Raw genomic sequence first — 15,752 nt, forward strand, 5'->3', positions numbered from 1 at the left:
ATGTATGTATTTCTTACTAGGCAATCTGTTATGATTTATATGGTGATATCTGTATTGTTTGGTTAATTCAATCATATGTTCATTAAAAGAATAAATATAAGAGGATATAGTTATAAGATATAAATGATAAGAATATTGATAGTGGAATAAGGTTAGAGATGGAAATAATGTGTGATATGTATATGTGTATAGTACGTTATATATAATGTTATATTGTTTTGATGTGGTATCATAAGATGATATGTTCATACATGTGTAAATAGTTAGAGTTCTTTTATAATTTTATTGCCTCACTAAGTCATAGACTTAGCGTGTGATTGCTTCACACGTAGGTTACAGAAGCGAGAAGAGGAGCTAAGATGAGCAAGACAGGTCAACATCTCCCTTACAAAGTTTAGATCAGAAAAGAGATGTTTTAGATGTATTTTGTTATTTTGAACATATTTGGCATGTACTAATAGATTGAGTTGAATATGCTCTGATAAGTTTTGTAAAACCATATGTTTTATACAATAGAAATTAGTTAGTTTATTGGAAAATACTAATTGAATTTTATTATATTTTGTCAAAGTAAAAGTCTTGAAAAGTCAATGTGACACCTCGAACTCGTATTCGGATCGGGTACGGGTTGGGGGTGTTACAACAACTGAGCTGAACCACAGAGTAACGATACAACTCTGCCCAATTTTTCATGATCAGAGCACTGTATACTTTCCAACATCATCATCTCATCGTTCAACAATAAATCCGCGTCCATTGGCCATTCACTTTCTTCTCCCTGGAACTCAAGAGCTCTTAAACTTCTTAACTCCTTAGGAATTAACATTCATGGTGCTGGAGGAGTAGGGGGAGGCGGAGGAGGTTGGAACCGTGTCAAGATAGCATCGAGAGCTTGCATAAAAGCTCTGAACTTTGGAACAGGCATACCTTGAGGTGCTGGTGCACTGGCGTTCTCAGACGGAATCAAATTTTCACTATTTTCTTCATAGCTTTTACTACCCGATCCATCTCTACTCTCTTGTCTAGCCGCTCTTCTTGAATTCGTAGAATCTGACATCTATTGGAATATACATAAAGATAATACTTAAGTCAGTAAGGAGAGACATTTATCATATTCATTTTATACCCTATCAGTAACCTTGACATCTTAGTGGCATGTAAAATATTTTTACATCAAAATACACTCAATTTCGGTCTAGAATCGACTAAACATGTAGCTCTTATACCAATAAATGTAATACCCATCTCTCGTATACCTTTCCGTATACAAGATACATATGTCACATCACTTTTAAAATAGTTCCTCATTTGAAAACTGATGAAATTTTGTTTCTTTTTATAAAACATTTTAATTTACTTATAATAAAACATGCATTAAACTTAAATAGACAAACAAAAAGAGATGTTCAAACATTTCAATGATTTACAACAGTTTAATTTAAATGCTTTTCAGAGCGTTTTTACTAAACCTATTATATGCCAACTAAAATACATCAAAAGTAGACATGTATGTCATATTGTTACTGACGAGGCGACTCTGACTTTGATGTATGATGATCTCTTTACTCATCAACATATGATGAATTCCATACTTTGCAAACTTAATGCCTATTTGGTAATCACCACACACATATTAATCAATAATACATATATGACTAGTATAACATATAGTTACACAACATATAGTTACACAATTAAATGCACTCACCTGGCTTTCCTCACTACTGTATCCAAAATGTAAAGCTGATTACTTAGGTACTTGACCTTTGCCCTTCGTTTTGCTTGTCTTAGGAACTTGATTTCGATTTACTCAAGCATCTATTAAAAACACGTACCATGTCAATTATTAGTATATTTCTTAACAATTATACTTAAATAATACTCAAAAGGATATATCATTAACTTTATATAACAATATAAACCTATTTTTAATATTTCTGGTTCAATAGTATCGATACCCCCACCATGGTATCGATACTACTATACTATGGTACCGATACTCTATTACGGTACCGATACCATTTTTGCATTCTGTGATCAATGGTATCGATACTCCCCTCTTTGTATCGATACCACTTGAATCAATATTGATACTACTCAGTGGATTCTTCTAATTTTAAGCCTATAGTACATGTATTGTTCTATCAGTACCGATATCCATACCCAGAATTTCCAGTTTCCACCCGATTATCACCCAAATGTGGTCAAATTTCATTATGTTTACTCCATACAATACTATTAAACTCTTCTTTACCTATCCATACTAACTTTACTTCATTTAGTTTCTTAAAACATCTAAAATCTTCTGAGAACATTCAATTCTAAGAATCACACCACTTTATCTAATATGTTCTTAATCCTATCCAATGCTTTTAATCTCTTATTTACCTCTTTGACAAGTCAAATCTACCAGTAAACATCCATAAACACTCATATATTAACATATCATTTCAAAACCCATTTTCAAAAATCTCTATTATTTCCTCTATCTCATAGTTTTAATCCCATAAAACCCTTCCTTAAGTTTCTGTCATACTCAAGGCTTCAAAAACCATCCAAAAACGAAAGGATAAACTAACCATATGAAATCTCACCTTTGAGATTTGGAGGAGAGCTTTTCCACGGGGAAAGAAGAAGAAAATAGAGATGACTTTTGTGGTAACCTATTTTACCTTTTCCTCAGTTTCTTTAATACCTTATTAGAATGAAATTTTAATTTATTTTCATTTAAAGAACCAAAATGATCTCTTAATAATACATTGACACAATTTAGTCTAAACCACTAATCCAATTCATTCTCATCTTTTGTCATTTAATCGAATAAAGCCTCATGTTTTTAAATCCTTTCAATAAAGTCCCTAATTCGATATTTAGGGCATTACAACAACCTTGTAATATTTTCACCTTGTGTTATGTACACTCCATGAGAGTTAATGTTGAAAGTTTCATTAGAGAAGTGGTCGATTTTTAGTTGTGAGTACCCTAGATGCTTGATCAGATGAGCAAAGCTTATGTAGTCTGCAAGGTGTATGAGAAATAATCCGGTTTTTTGGATGAGTATTGAATCAGAGTTACGTAGTAGAAGCATAGAGATCAACATTGGACGAGAATCATTGTGACCTCTTTAGTAGTCGATATCCAGATAGTGTTGGCAAGTTCCGTAATATCTTAGGGTGTGGTATGATGAGTTACCTATGTTCAACAAGTAAAAGAGGTTATTGGGTTATGTAGTGAGTAAACTCGATTGAGTAAGGTTAACCAGAAAAAGGGGTTTGGTGATAGTAGTGAATCTTAGAGCAACACCATCTTTGTGAAATGTTACGAGTGTTCAGTGTCAATCAGCTAGGGTGTAATTCTTTTAGCTTCGAGTTTCTCAAAGATTTCGCTTAAAGTTGAGCGTTTGGTTACCCTTTCAGAAGGTTGTAGATCATTTTGGTGAGTTTTAAGTTGTACACCAGATTGTGAGGACTTTTTCTTTTAGAATCAAATTTGATATGAGTTTAGGTATTTCAAGGTTCCTAAGTATTTTACTTAAGGACAAGTCATTGTTTGGACCGAGTAAATTTTGAGGACAAAATTTCTTTTAAGGAAGGAAGAGTTGTAATACCTCAAATTTCGGGCTAGTAGTTTTGGGTTTACCTGTGAGGTAAGTGGACCTCGTGAAATTTATAAAATAAGTTGTTGAGCTTAATTGGGATGGTTTTAGAGCCCAATTAGCCATAAAAAAGGATTTTTAAATAATGGACAAAATACAAATAGCCAAAAGTGCAATTACACCGTTGAAGAAAATTGAAGCTAAGATTTGTGGTTTTATTTCATTTTGGACGTAGGTGTCCCATTTTGCTCTTCATTTTCTTCCTTTCTCTTCTTCTTCTCTCTCCAAGTCTCCATAACCTCAAGTGGTTGTAAGATTTCATTTTCTAACCTTATTAAGTCTCAAATATGTCCCTCTTACTCCCTATAACACTATTATGTTAAGGAAATCCTTGCATTGTTGTGGCTATAAGAAAAAGGGAGAAAAATCAACCAAGTTAAAAATGAAGGTGTTTTCTAACTAAAGGAGGTTCATTTCAGGTTTCTAAAATCAAGGTAGTGTATTTCTAATCCTTTAGAGTATTAAAATTTCATAAATTTGAAGTATTTGTTAGGATTCAAGTATTTAAACATTTTAGGGTTTATAGTTGATGTTATGATCAAAATACGTTTTAGGTGTTATTAATGCGTTTTTATGACACCTTAGGACCCTAAACAACTTACTAAACCTTCATAACAAAATTAGAAACCAAACCATGGCCTTTAGGATGATTTTTGGGTGTTTCCCAAACATAAAATACTCATTCTAGAGTTTAAGTATCGATACTGAGATAAACAATATCGATATTGGTTAAATCGGGGTAAAAATTAAGGTTTCTAGCAGGGAGTATCAATACTGAGGGAAGTAGTATCGATATTGGACCCTTAATATCGATACTAAGGGTTGTAGTATCGATACCAGATGCTCGATATCAAGACTGGATGCTCGGTCTCGAGAACGCTCGACCTCCATGCCGAAGGACTAGTCTCCATAATGAAAAATTAGTCTCCATACCGAATAAATGGTATTTATACTGAAGGCTTGGTATCAATACTCAAAGTGGTTAAGTGACTTCAAGGTGTCAAATAGACTCAAGAGTGAGAAGTTTAATATTGTTTGATTTCGGGCATCTATCTCAGGTACAAAAAAATGACTAAAATTCCCTTAAAGGCTAAAATTACCAAATTACCCATATGGGCTTAAGATAAAGTAATTAAGATGAAAGATCATTGTAGAGGACATATTGACAAGTGGTATGATGAATTAATCAGGCTATAAAATATAGGAATCATATACTATGAGAATGTTAGCGAATTGTAGGCGTACAATCGTCCTTCTAACTCAAGGGTGAATTAAAGGAAAATGTAGCAAGAGCGACTTGAGCATCGTTACTCAAAGTTGAACCCGAGTCAGTTATCAGGCTAGTGAATAGTACAACCAGTGAACAACAACCACATAAATCATCGTAAAAATCCGACACACGTAAAAACTTCGCTAGAGGCAAAGAATGACTAAAACGCCCATGAGTAATGAATGACCATCATAGAGTAGCTTAATAAATAACAAAAATAAGAGTTTATTAAGCCTTTGCCTAATATTCTAGGTGAGAGAACGAGCGAGATAACAGTAAGTGAGAAGACGAAAAACACTATAGTGAGTACAACTATGTTTAAGGTATACTAAGGTTACATTAGTTACCCTAGGGGCATTGTCAGTATAAGAGGCACTTTTGGGGATAATTAGGGTGTGAGGTCTGTGCACTCACGAGGAGTAGGTTAGCGATGTTAGTGTTATGTGGCCTGTGGGCCTTAGAAATGTATGGGTAGTTATGTCAATTCAGTATAGCCAGGTAAGCTTCCGATGCACGTAAATTCTGATTCTTACCTCTAGGTTATTCCATATTCAAGATAGGCTGGGGTGTTGCTCTAAGACGCACTTAAATTCTTATGACCACACTACTAGACCTACCTCATATATGTTGTGTCAGTTATGCATGTATAGTCCTATCAGTTCAGTATGTTAAATATGTTAAAGCTTGGCTTGAAAATTATGTGATACCAAACCAATGTTTTAGTTTGTGTGACAATTGTATCGTTGCTATGTGACACCTGGTTCCCCTTAGTGATCTACCTGATGACTATGTGAGGACCAAGAGATCATTCAATATGTTTGTGGGAATTACGTTGATGATATGTGACATCGGGTTCCCTAAGTAACTAGTGTCTGAGAGCTTTGTGAGACCAGATACTAGTCAGATTTGCATTTAGATAATGCATAAGAGTATCATTGTCTCATTTAGATAATGTGTAGCACGTTCAGTCATTAGGGTAGAGACCCTTTAGAGGTGAACTTATGGTGATGTCCTTAGCAAAGGATTAAGTGAAACATGAGACCCCTACTTCAGTGATAGAGAAGTAAAGCCTTAAGTAAATAGCACTTGATTTAGGTTATGCATGTATCTACTGCTTAGTACAATGTCTTCAACATACTATTGTTTATGAAATTCTTATGCTTCTCTAGATTTGTGATTATACTGTTGGGCTTTGTAAGCTCAGTCTTCGAATGCTTTTCGTTGACAAGTTTGTAGATTGGGCAGTTTGAGGAGCATCATCACGGCAGGACTTCCAGTATCCCCCTTCAGAATATTGTATTGTAACTTTAGTGGGCATGTGTATTCATAGGACCCTTATTAATGTATTTAGAGATTTGTAATATTTTGATTTAAACTTGTGTCATGGAGCTCTGTTTTGTAAAATATTTGTATAATAGTTATTTATGTTTAATTATAATACCATAGAGTATATTTTCAAAAGAGAACAAACATGCTATGAAAATCAGGGGTTGCTTCAGTAACCAAATGTGGCACTTTAGGCCCAATCGGGTTTAGGGTGTTACAATGCCATTATCATTTGACAACTCCTCGGCATCATCAAGAACTTAGAAAATATAGATAAATTTTCTTTGTATTTCTGTAAACAATTTATTTTTTGATTATTTATTTACTTTTTATTTTTTAAAATTTATTTATTTTTTAAATTTTATCCTGCTTAACTCGTCACCTCAAGGTAACAAGTTCTAAGTGACTATTGCCCATGTGACCGTTGCATCTGTTGGTTGACCAACGACTATTTGTTTTTTAATTTGATGGAGGTGACGAATTCCCTATATTTTTTTTTTAAATTTAAAAATTTTAATTTTATCTTGTAAATGAAAAAAAATTAGACTCGCCATATCGAGGTGACGAGTCATATTAATGACAATAAAATAATGACCCTTATAGGACCCTTTATAAGAGAACAATTTAAAAATAATATCTGAGGTTCATGTGTAGTGTAGCATTTGTGTATTTCCCAAAATAAAAGCTAGGTCGGACTTATACCCTAATAAATTAACCCCCTTTGAATATTGGGCAAAAAAACCTAGGTTTTCTCATTTTGGGCCCATCCTGAATTTTTTTTTAATTTTACGGTAAATACAATGTAATAATTATTTAAAGATAATTTTTAACTATTTAATATTAAATGTTCACATATTACTCAATGTTCACATATATAATATTTCTAAGATCTCAAACAACAACTATTATTCCGTTCTCGGTAACTTTTTTCCTTTTTCGATAACTTGGTTCGCAATTACTTTTTTTATTAGAAATCCACTTTAGATTCTTTTCTTTTTTATTTCAGAATTTAGGCTTTTGAAATTCTTAATATAAGTTTGGATTTCGGAACTTAATTTTTTATGTTTTTAAATTACTTTTTATTGCATATTAATTATAGGTTTCTTTCTCAAATATCATCCTAAATAAAAATGGTTTTAAAAATAATATCAATTTTAGACACATTATTGTGACATATGTTTGTTTTTACAAAAAAAAAAGAGCTTTTGCTTACGTGATGACAGTGTTAAAATTATTAGACTAAAATAAAATAAAATAAAAAGAAAAAGGGACCAAAAATTTGATAAAATTATATAAATTTTGTCTTAAAGGAATAAATGTGTGCAGTACAGATAGAAGATATATATTTGTATGAGTTGGGCAACATAGGCAGCGTGTGTATTAACCTCAACTTCAATCACTTAATTCATGTATATTTAAACATTTGAAAAACTCATATATCTAAAATATGGTGAGATCTAAAACTCATGGCTAAGGTTTGTGATAATGGCTTAAACTCTCCCGAATTCTTTATCCTCTCCGCCAATACCTGAAGCTGTCAGGGAAACTCGCCTCAAACCCCCAGATATTGATCCTCAATCAGAGACTGAAATGATTATCGATGATCACGTTCAAACCCAACCATCCTATGCTGCAATTCTCTCCGGCTCAAACGGTGTTGATTCTGGTAGCAGCGGAAACCCACCCAATGATGATAAGGATATTGACATCCATAATGAGGATATTACTATAGGTACCATCATTGGTTTTCCCTCTATTCAATTTCTGATCGAACCTACGAGTTGATGGAAGCGAGTATGGCGAGAACAGTTGTTCTCAAACTATTGGGATGCATCATTGGTTTGAATGCTCTTACCAACAAGACATTCGCTCTCTAGCACCCGAGCAAGCCATTCAGCCTAATGGATCTTGAGAATGTGTATTTCATCGCTAGGTTCCAGCCTGATGAAGACGTTGAAAGCGTCCTTGCAGAAGTTCCATGGATTGTGTATGGACACTATCTGACGGTTCAACCTTGCAGAAAGGGGCCATCGATAGCAAGAACGTTTGGTGTGCGTGAAGAAAAGATGAGCAGCAGTGATTGTGTTATACTAAAATGTGAAAATGAATTAGGAAAAAATGCTTGATTTAATCGACTACATTGCTAGGCTTATATAGCCCACTAACAACCTGCTAACCAACTAATTGAAGTGCTAACAGAATAACAAATACTAACTAATCTTATTAATATTATAATATTCTAACATTCACCCTACTTCTTCAACTTTCTTGATAAAAAGATGAACACTTGAATCGAAAGTCCGATGCCTCTTTCCGTTCGACTTGAATCGAAAGTGCGATGCTTCCTTCCGTTCGAATTGAATCGAAAGTGCGATGCTTCCTTTCGTTTGACTTGAATCAAAAGTATAGATGCTTCATTCCGTTCGACTTGAATCGAAAGTTCGATACTTCCTTCTGTTCGACTTTATTCACCTTCATTTTCTCCTTTTTTTTTTCTTTCATCTGGAATTCCTTCAGAAATCAAAACTATTTTTTTAGCTTACTGGTTCATATTAAGCTCCCAGTATATCAACATTTGACAAACAATACGGCTTAGAATCAGCCGGTCTTCTTTGGCCAGTTGCTACTTCAAGCATCGGAACCACAGTACCAGGGGTACCAACTCCAATTGTATCACCAAGGGAAATTTCGAAACAACCCATATCATAAAGTTCCTTTTCCACAAAGGCCACTTTGGAAGGCGTAATTGCTCCTTCCACTAGACATCCAACCACACATGAAACATACCCACGCACTGGAATTGAATGCTCCTTAGCAGTAAGGCGAATAACACGGTAACGTACTAGGCTTTCTTCAATGCTATAATTAATATTTGACTTAGAAAAAGACTCAGAAGCAGATACAATGACTGACACTTCTTTTGCACCTGCTGCAACAGCAGCTTCAAAGCCCTTCAAATTAGGAGTTAGAACAGGCAATCTGGCATCCTCTGTGTCACAAACTACTTTCATTACATCTTTTGCGTCTGCTAACTGAGGAACCCATTTAGGAGATAAAAAACTTGTAGCTTCAACAACAGGAAACCCTGAAGCCACCAATCTCCGAATCAATTCAACATTCACAGGTGCAGACACAATATTCTTCTCATTATGTAATCCATCCCTCGGACCAACTTCCACTATCTTCAAAAAAATTCGGTATACCTTTTAAAAACTTGTTTGTTATGTCTCGTATGCCCCTGTTGTTGCACTTGGAACTATACTGCTGGTCTGACCGTATCCTTGATTTACAAACATGTCCAAGTTTCACCCTATTCTTGCTTAAGCTTTTAGCCCTTTGGTTAAAAGTTTCTCCTTCAGACACATCCCTCACCTATATTCTCCATCGTAATGTCTCCCTTGTATATTCTTCATGATCCTCGTCGTAGCTATTTGATGTTCTGCAACTCCTCCCATCAACCCAAGAGTTTCCAATACTTATTTCAATTGCGCTGGGCCGACAAGCACCAGCTGAGAACCTCTGAATCCTATCAATGGTATTCATGCTAGGAAGCTTGTTAAAACCGAGTGGCTCCTCCAAACTCGACATCACAAATTCGAAAGGAGATACAAATTAGGATTACTAATAAAGGATAAGCTAAAGAGAAACAATACAATTTAGGGGAGATAGAAGAATCTAGCGGGTGATTTTCATTGATGCAAATTTCAGTAAATTCCAAACCTCAACCAAACAAGCTAAGCGAAATTTCAGCAACAAACAAACCTAGGAAACCAAAACTCAAGAAAGAATCACAATCCCTAACCGATAACAGGAAAAAAATCAAGAATTCAAATATGAAGTTACCAGATTGAATTTGCAAATCTTTGACTCAAACAACACACAACTGAGTCAGAAAGACGACCGATAGCAAGACCATCAAAAAATCTAAGATGCAGTCATTAACGGTGGCGGAAGCAGCTACTATGGTGCCAGAACCGTTCGGTGAATGATACCATATGAGAAAAGGGCCATCGATGGCAAGAAATAAAGAACGATTGGAGTGCGTGAAGAAGAGATGAGTAGCAGTGATTGTGTTTTACTAAAATGTGAAAATGAATTACAAAAAAAATGCTTGATTTAAATATGGACTTTCAATAGAATACTAGGAACATGAGGTGTTTCGCACGGTTAGCAGTTTACGTTGATCTTAATCAACCTCTTGTCTCACGAGTAGTTGTCGACAATAAGTTCGTTGGGATAGGTTGATTTGACATTCGGTGCATATACCTAAGAATCCAGTCATTGCATGGATGGTTATTCTTGATAGACTGCCAACAAAAAGTAGACTTATCGGATATGGTTTGTGTCCATGGTTCCTGTAATCTTTGACTGAAAGATCTAGAAATGCACGATTATCACTTATTTTTTGATGCGATTTTTTTAGAATTATTTAGGATAGTATACTAACGAAATGCTTGATTAGTAGAAATGTTATGGATTGGTGCTTGTGATTTAATTACAGATTGAAGAGGAAGATCATGTTGTAGCATCTATTGAAGTTGGTGTGGAATAGTTACATCACCTAGATTTGAAGGGAAAGAAACCGGAGGCAGTTTCAAAGCCTTGAGCGATCTGCAACGAATATTTTCATGTTGGTAAAGCGTTTGTTTGCCTTAGTTTGAAGGAGTAGATATAAGTAAGGTGGGAAATGTGAATGGCACTCTTTGTGCAAATTAGGACCTTGATGATTAGGAGTTTATGGTAGAGGAGGCAGTTGTGTTTGGTGTTATTTTGGTTCTGTAAAGAATTATTGTATTGAGTTTTCTTTTATTGAAATATAGATGCATATTCGGCGAAAAAAATAAATTTAGAATATAGAAGTATAAAAATTTAACTTGAACAAAAATCAAAACCTGCATTTTAATTCAATACGAATTTAAAAAATACAAAATATATCATCAAAGGTATAAATTTAGGTTGAATCTAAACCCAACAAATTCATAACATTTCTAACTAAAAAATCTCAATATATATATATAGGTAGAATCCAATTACATTGTAATTTTTTTACACTTTTTTAGGACCATTGGATGAGAGAAATTAAATGCTGAGACAAACAGTGGGAAATGATATGATATTCACCGGAGAAAAAAGGAGCAAATCTCAGCCATTTATTTTCACTCATTCAACGGTCCTAAATCTGCGTAAACCTAAAGAGTTTTAAATTGTCTAAGTGGACCCTAACCTATATATATATATATATATATATATATATATATGTTAGAAGTATAATAATTCGAGATGAAAAAAATCTTATTTAGAAAAAACTGATTCACACAAGTCGCAGAAAAGAACATTTAATTCCAAGGCAAGATCTCGTCGTCAAGTTTGTGTACATTAATTAAGAATAAAACTGATTAATATCATGAAAAAAAATTATTCTATTAAATAATCAAAAGAATTGTATAGAATTAAATACATATTTTTTTATGGAATAATCGATTAGAAACTGGACGAGGCCCACAACTAAGTAATTTCTTTAAGACAGACTTTCGGTAACTCCTTGGTGCTCGAGATCTTTGGTCGTCTGACTCCCATGATACACCAACGAGATGATCATCGCACAGTTGCACAAATGTCGAGATCACAAACTATCTATTGTCTTCGTCTATCACCGAAAAAACTAGAGGAGAAAAAACTTTTTGAATAGTTTGAGTTGTTTTAAATTGTGTTTAACCTAGTAGGTTTACATGAATTTATAGGGATTTCAAATTGTGAACAATTGGAAAATTTTTACCTAATGAAGCATTAATAAGAATCAAACAATCAAGCAATTTTTAAAATTATTATTTTGAATAAAAGAACCTTTTAATTACAAAATAAATTTTGAAAATGTTGAAAACATTTTGATATTTCGATATAACAAATTAGGTTAAATGAATTTTAAGATTGTGCAATAAAGGTTTTCTAAGTATATTCGATATAATTATTCGAATATCAAAACATTACTCTAAATCTTTCAAAAATCATTTTTAATCCTTACTCAAGTGTAAAATTAAGTTTTAATCTTAAAACAATTTCAAAATAATTTTACAAAGTATTTCGAACCATTTCAAAGTCAAAACTTCCAGATTGCTCAGAGGGAACCGATTCCCCCTTAATGGTTTGGCTCCAATAATTCCAGTATGCTCGGAGGGAACCAATTCTCCCCCAGGGGGTACCGATTCCCCCCCTTGTGTAACGGTCGAAATATTTGAATTTTACACTTAGGGAACCGATTCCCCATAGGGCGTACCGATTCCCCCACGCTCCAAGCTGTTTTATTAATTGTTTTCACATTAAAACGGCTATATTATCTTCTCTAATCATCCCCAACGTTCAGAAGTGATTCAAGGTGTATTTAAGCAAGCTTAGAAGCCATTGATCAAAAACAAGAAATATCAAGCAACTAGAATCAAGAGAGAATCAAAGAGAAAGCATCAAACCTCAAGTTTGAGCATTTCAAGCCTTTTTTCGTTCAATATTCATCTTGCTTTCAAGAACACTTATTGTGCTCAATTGTATTCATTTTTTAGTGTTCTTTTCTTTGTTCTAGAATTGTGCAAACAATATACCTTGTGAGGATTTCCTTGTATGTTTGCAAATTTGTATTGTTCTCTTTGGGAGAGAGTGTTCTCAAGAATTTGGGGTATAATTCTTGAGGGTTTGTAAGGTTACTCTTTGTCCTCAAAAGAAAGACAAATTAGTGAATTTGTGGAAAATCATTAGTGTCGATAGCTAAGGTAGTGGACGTAGACTTTGGTTGAGAAAGTCGAACCACTCTAAATCGCTGTGCAATTTCTTTCAATTTTCTGCAAAAGCTTCCACCAAAATTTTTATTTCCAATTCACCCCCTCTTGGCCAATTCCGTCAATCGATTAACTCAACAATTGGTATCAGAGCCTAACTAATTTGAAGGTTTAATCGCCTCTTGAGTCGATTCGGGAAGAGTTATATCGATAATCAAAGTCATCAATGGCCTCTACTTCAAACTTCGACTCCGGTCTCGATTCGATGCCCGTCAATAAGCATCCTTTCTTCAATGGGGCTAATTATGCCTATTGGAAAAATAGGATGATATACTTCATTCAAGCAAGTGACATGGGAGCATGGAATGTCGTAGAAGAAGGATACTTCAAGCCTCTCACTCATCCAAGATTATGGAGTGAAGGAGAGACAAAAATGTTCCAGCTCAACTCCAAAGCCATCCATATCATATTTTGTGCTCTTGGACCAGATGAATACGGAAGAGTTTCATCTTGTACAACCGCCAAAGAAATATGAGACAAACTTCAAGTCACTCATGAAGGTACCGATGAGGTAAAGAAATCTAAAATTAGTATTCTAACACATAGCTATGAAAATTTTAGGATGAAACCAAATGAAGATATCAAAGCTATGACGGATAGATTCTCAACGATTGTCAATGGTCTCAAATCATATGGAGAGATCATTTCAAATGAAAAGCTTGTGAGGAAGTTAGTCTACTCCCTCCGAAAATCGTGGCAATCAAAGAGGATGGCAATCACCGAGTCTAAGGATCTAACATCCTTAACTCTTGAAGAGCTAATCGGTTAACTCCTCACTCATGAAATGATGCTTGAAGATGAGGTGGACCTTGATAAGATTGAAGAGACACCAAAGGAGAAGGAGAAGAAGAAAAACATTGGAGTTGCTCTCAAATCCACAAAAAATGAGATTGATTCGAATGAAGATGACGATGACGAGGAAATGACATTGTTTGCCAAACGGTTCAGAAAAATGATGAGACCTTACCGAGGAAGAAAATTCAAACGAAATGAAGGCCTCAAAAATGAACCAAAAGATAAGGACCCGATCATTTGCTATGAATGCAAAAAGCCGGGGCATGTCAAATATGATTGATCATAATTGAAGAGAAAGGGTCAATCAAAGAATAAGCACAAGGCTCATGTGGCTACATGGAGCGATGAAGAAGGTTCCGATGAAGAGGAACAAGAAGTAGCAAACTTGTGCTTAATGGCATTCGGGGAAGATTCTAAGGTAAACTCTAACTCATCTGATTTTGATGATTTATCCTATGATGAGCTATTAGAGGAATATAATGGGTTGGCTTCGGATTATGAGAAATTGTTTTTAAAATATAAAAATGATGTTTCAAAATTGAAAAATTAAAATAAACTCATATCCAAAACCAACAACGATCTTGAAAGTAAAATCAAAGATTTGCAAATCAAACTAGAAGAGTTTGAAAAGAAAAATTTAGATTTGTAAAATTTACTTTCAAAAGTCAATGATGATCATCAAAATAAAATTGATGATCTTAAAGCTTCTTTTGATAAAGTTGGAACAAAACGTTTTGAAAGAGGAGAAAATTCAAAATCCAACTTTCTTAGAAAAAGTTTTAAAAACTACAATCATAGAGGTCCCCAAAGAACCTCTAATGGAAAAATCGTTAGAAGTATATGGGTTCCTAAGGAGCTCATTACTACTAAAGATAAGGATATCCTACACAAATGGATACCTAAGGGGACTAGGATTTTGGAAACTAATGAATATGGACCCAAAAGAATTTGGGTACGAAAAATTAGAAATTAATCTATGTTTGTAGGAAAATGAGCATTGCAACAAGGCACGGGAAACAAATCCAAATTCATGGTACCTTGATAGTGGATGCTCAAGACACATGATTGGAGACAAAAACTGGTTCATTGAGCTTAATGCCAAAAATGAAGGAGAAATGACTTTTGGTGATGATTCAAAAGGTCACAATGAAGGTATTGGTACTATTGGTAATACCTCTTCCATAAAAATTAAGAATGTTTTATATGTGAATGGATTAAAGCATAATCTATTGAGTATTAGTCAATTTTGTGATAAGGGATTCAATGTCATGTTTGATATTAATGGTTGTAAAGTCATTGACATTGCATCTAATCGGATTATGCTTGTTGGTCATAGAATAGGAAACATATACATGGTGCATTTAGATTCTATTGACATGACTAATTTGTGCCTAGTTGCTAAGGATGAACATGATAGTTGGTTATGGCATAGGAGACTAGGATATGCTAGTATGAGTGTTTTGCAACAGCTAATTCAAGGTGATTTAGTTCGAGGGTTGCCTAAGCTTAAATTTGATAATGATAAAATCTGTGATGCTTGTGCTAAAGGAAAACAAAAGCAAGTTTCTTTTAAATCCATTAATGACGTATCAACTAGTATAGTATTACAATTGATCCATATAGATCTTTTTGGGCCAACTAGGACTACTAGCTTGGGTGGAAAACAATATGCATTTGTCTTGGTAGATGACTACTCTAGATATACTTGGGTTCTATTCTTAAGTACTAAAGATGAAGCATTAGAAAAATTCATCACGTTTTCAAAAGTAATCCAAAACCATAAAGGTTACTCTATAACTAGTGTTAGGAGTGATCATGGCACTGAATTTGAAAATCTTGGATTTACTGAGTTTTGTAATTCTAATGGTATTAGTCACAA

The 15,752-nt window shown here is 34.2% G+C and overlaps 1 pseudogene; it reads right to left on the bottom strand.

The window, feature by feature from the left end:
- Positions 1 to 8,803: 8,803 nt before the first annotated feature.
- Positions 8,804 to 9,839, bottom strand: LOC120214565 (annotated as a pseudogene).
- Positions 9,840 to 15,752: the final 5,913 nt, after the last annotated feature.

Source organism: Hibiscus syriacus, unplaced genomic scaffold, assembly GCF_006381635.1.
Source record: "Hibiscus syriacus cultivar Baekdansim isolate YM2019G1 unplaced genomic scaffold, ASM638163v2 tig00110065_pilon, whole genome shotgun sequence".
In the NCBI taxonomy this organism is placed as follows: domain Eukaryota; kingdom Viridiplantae; phylum Streptophyta; class Magnoliopsida; order Malvales; family Malvaceae; genus Hibiscus; species Hibiscus syriacus.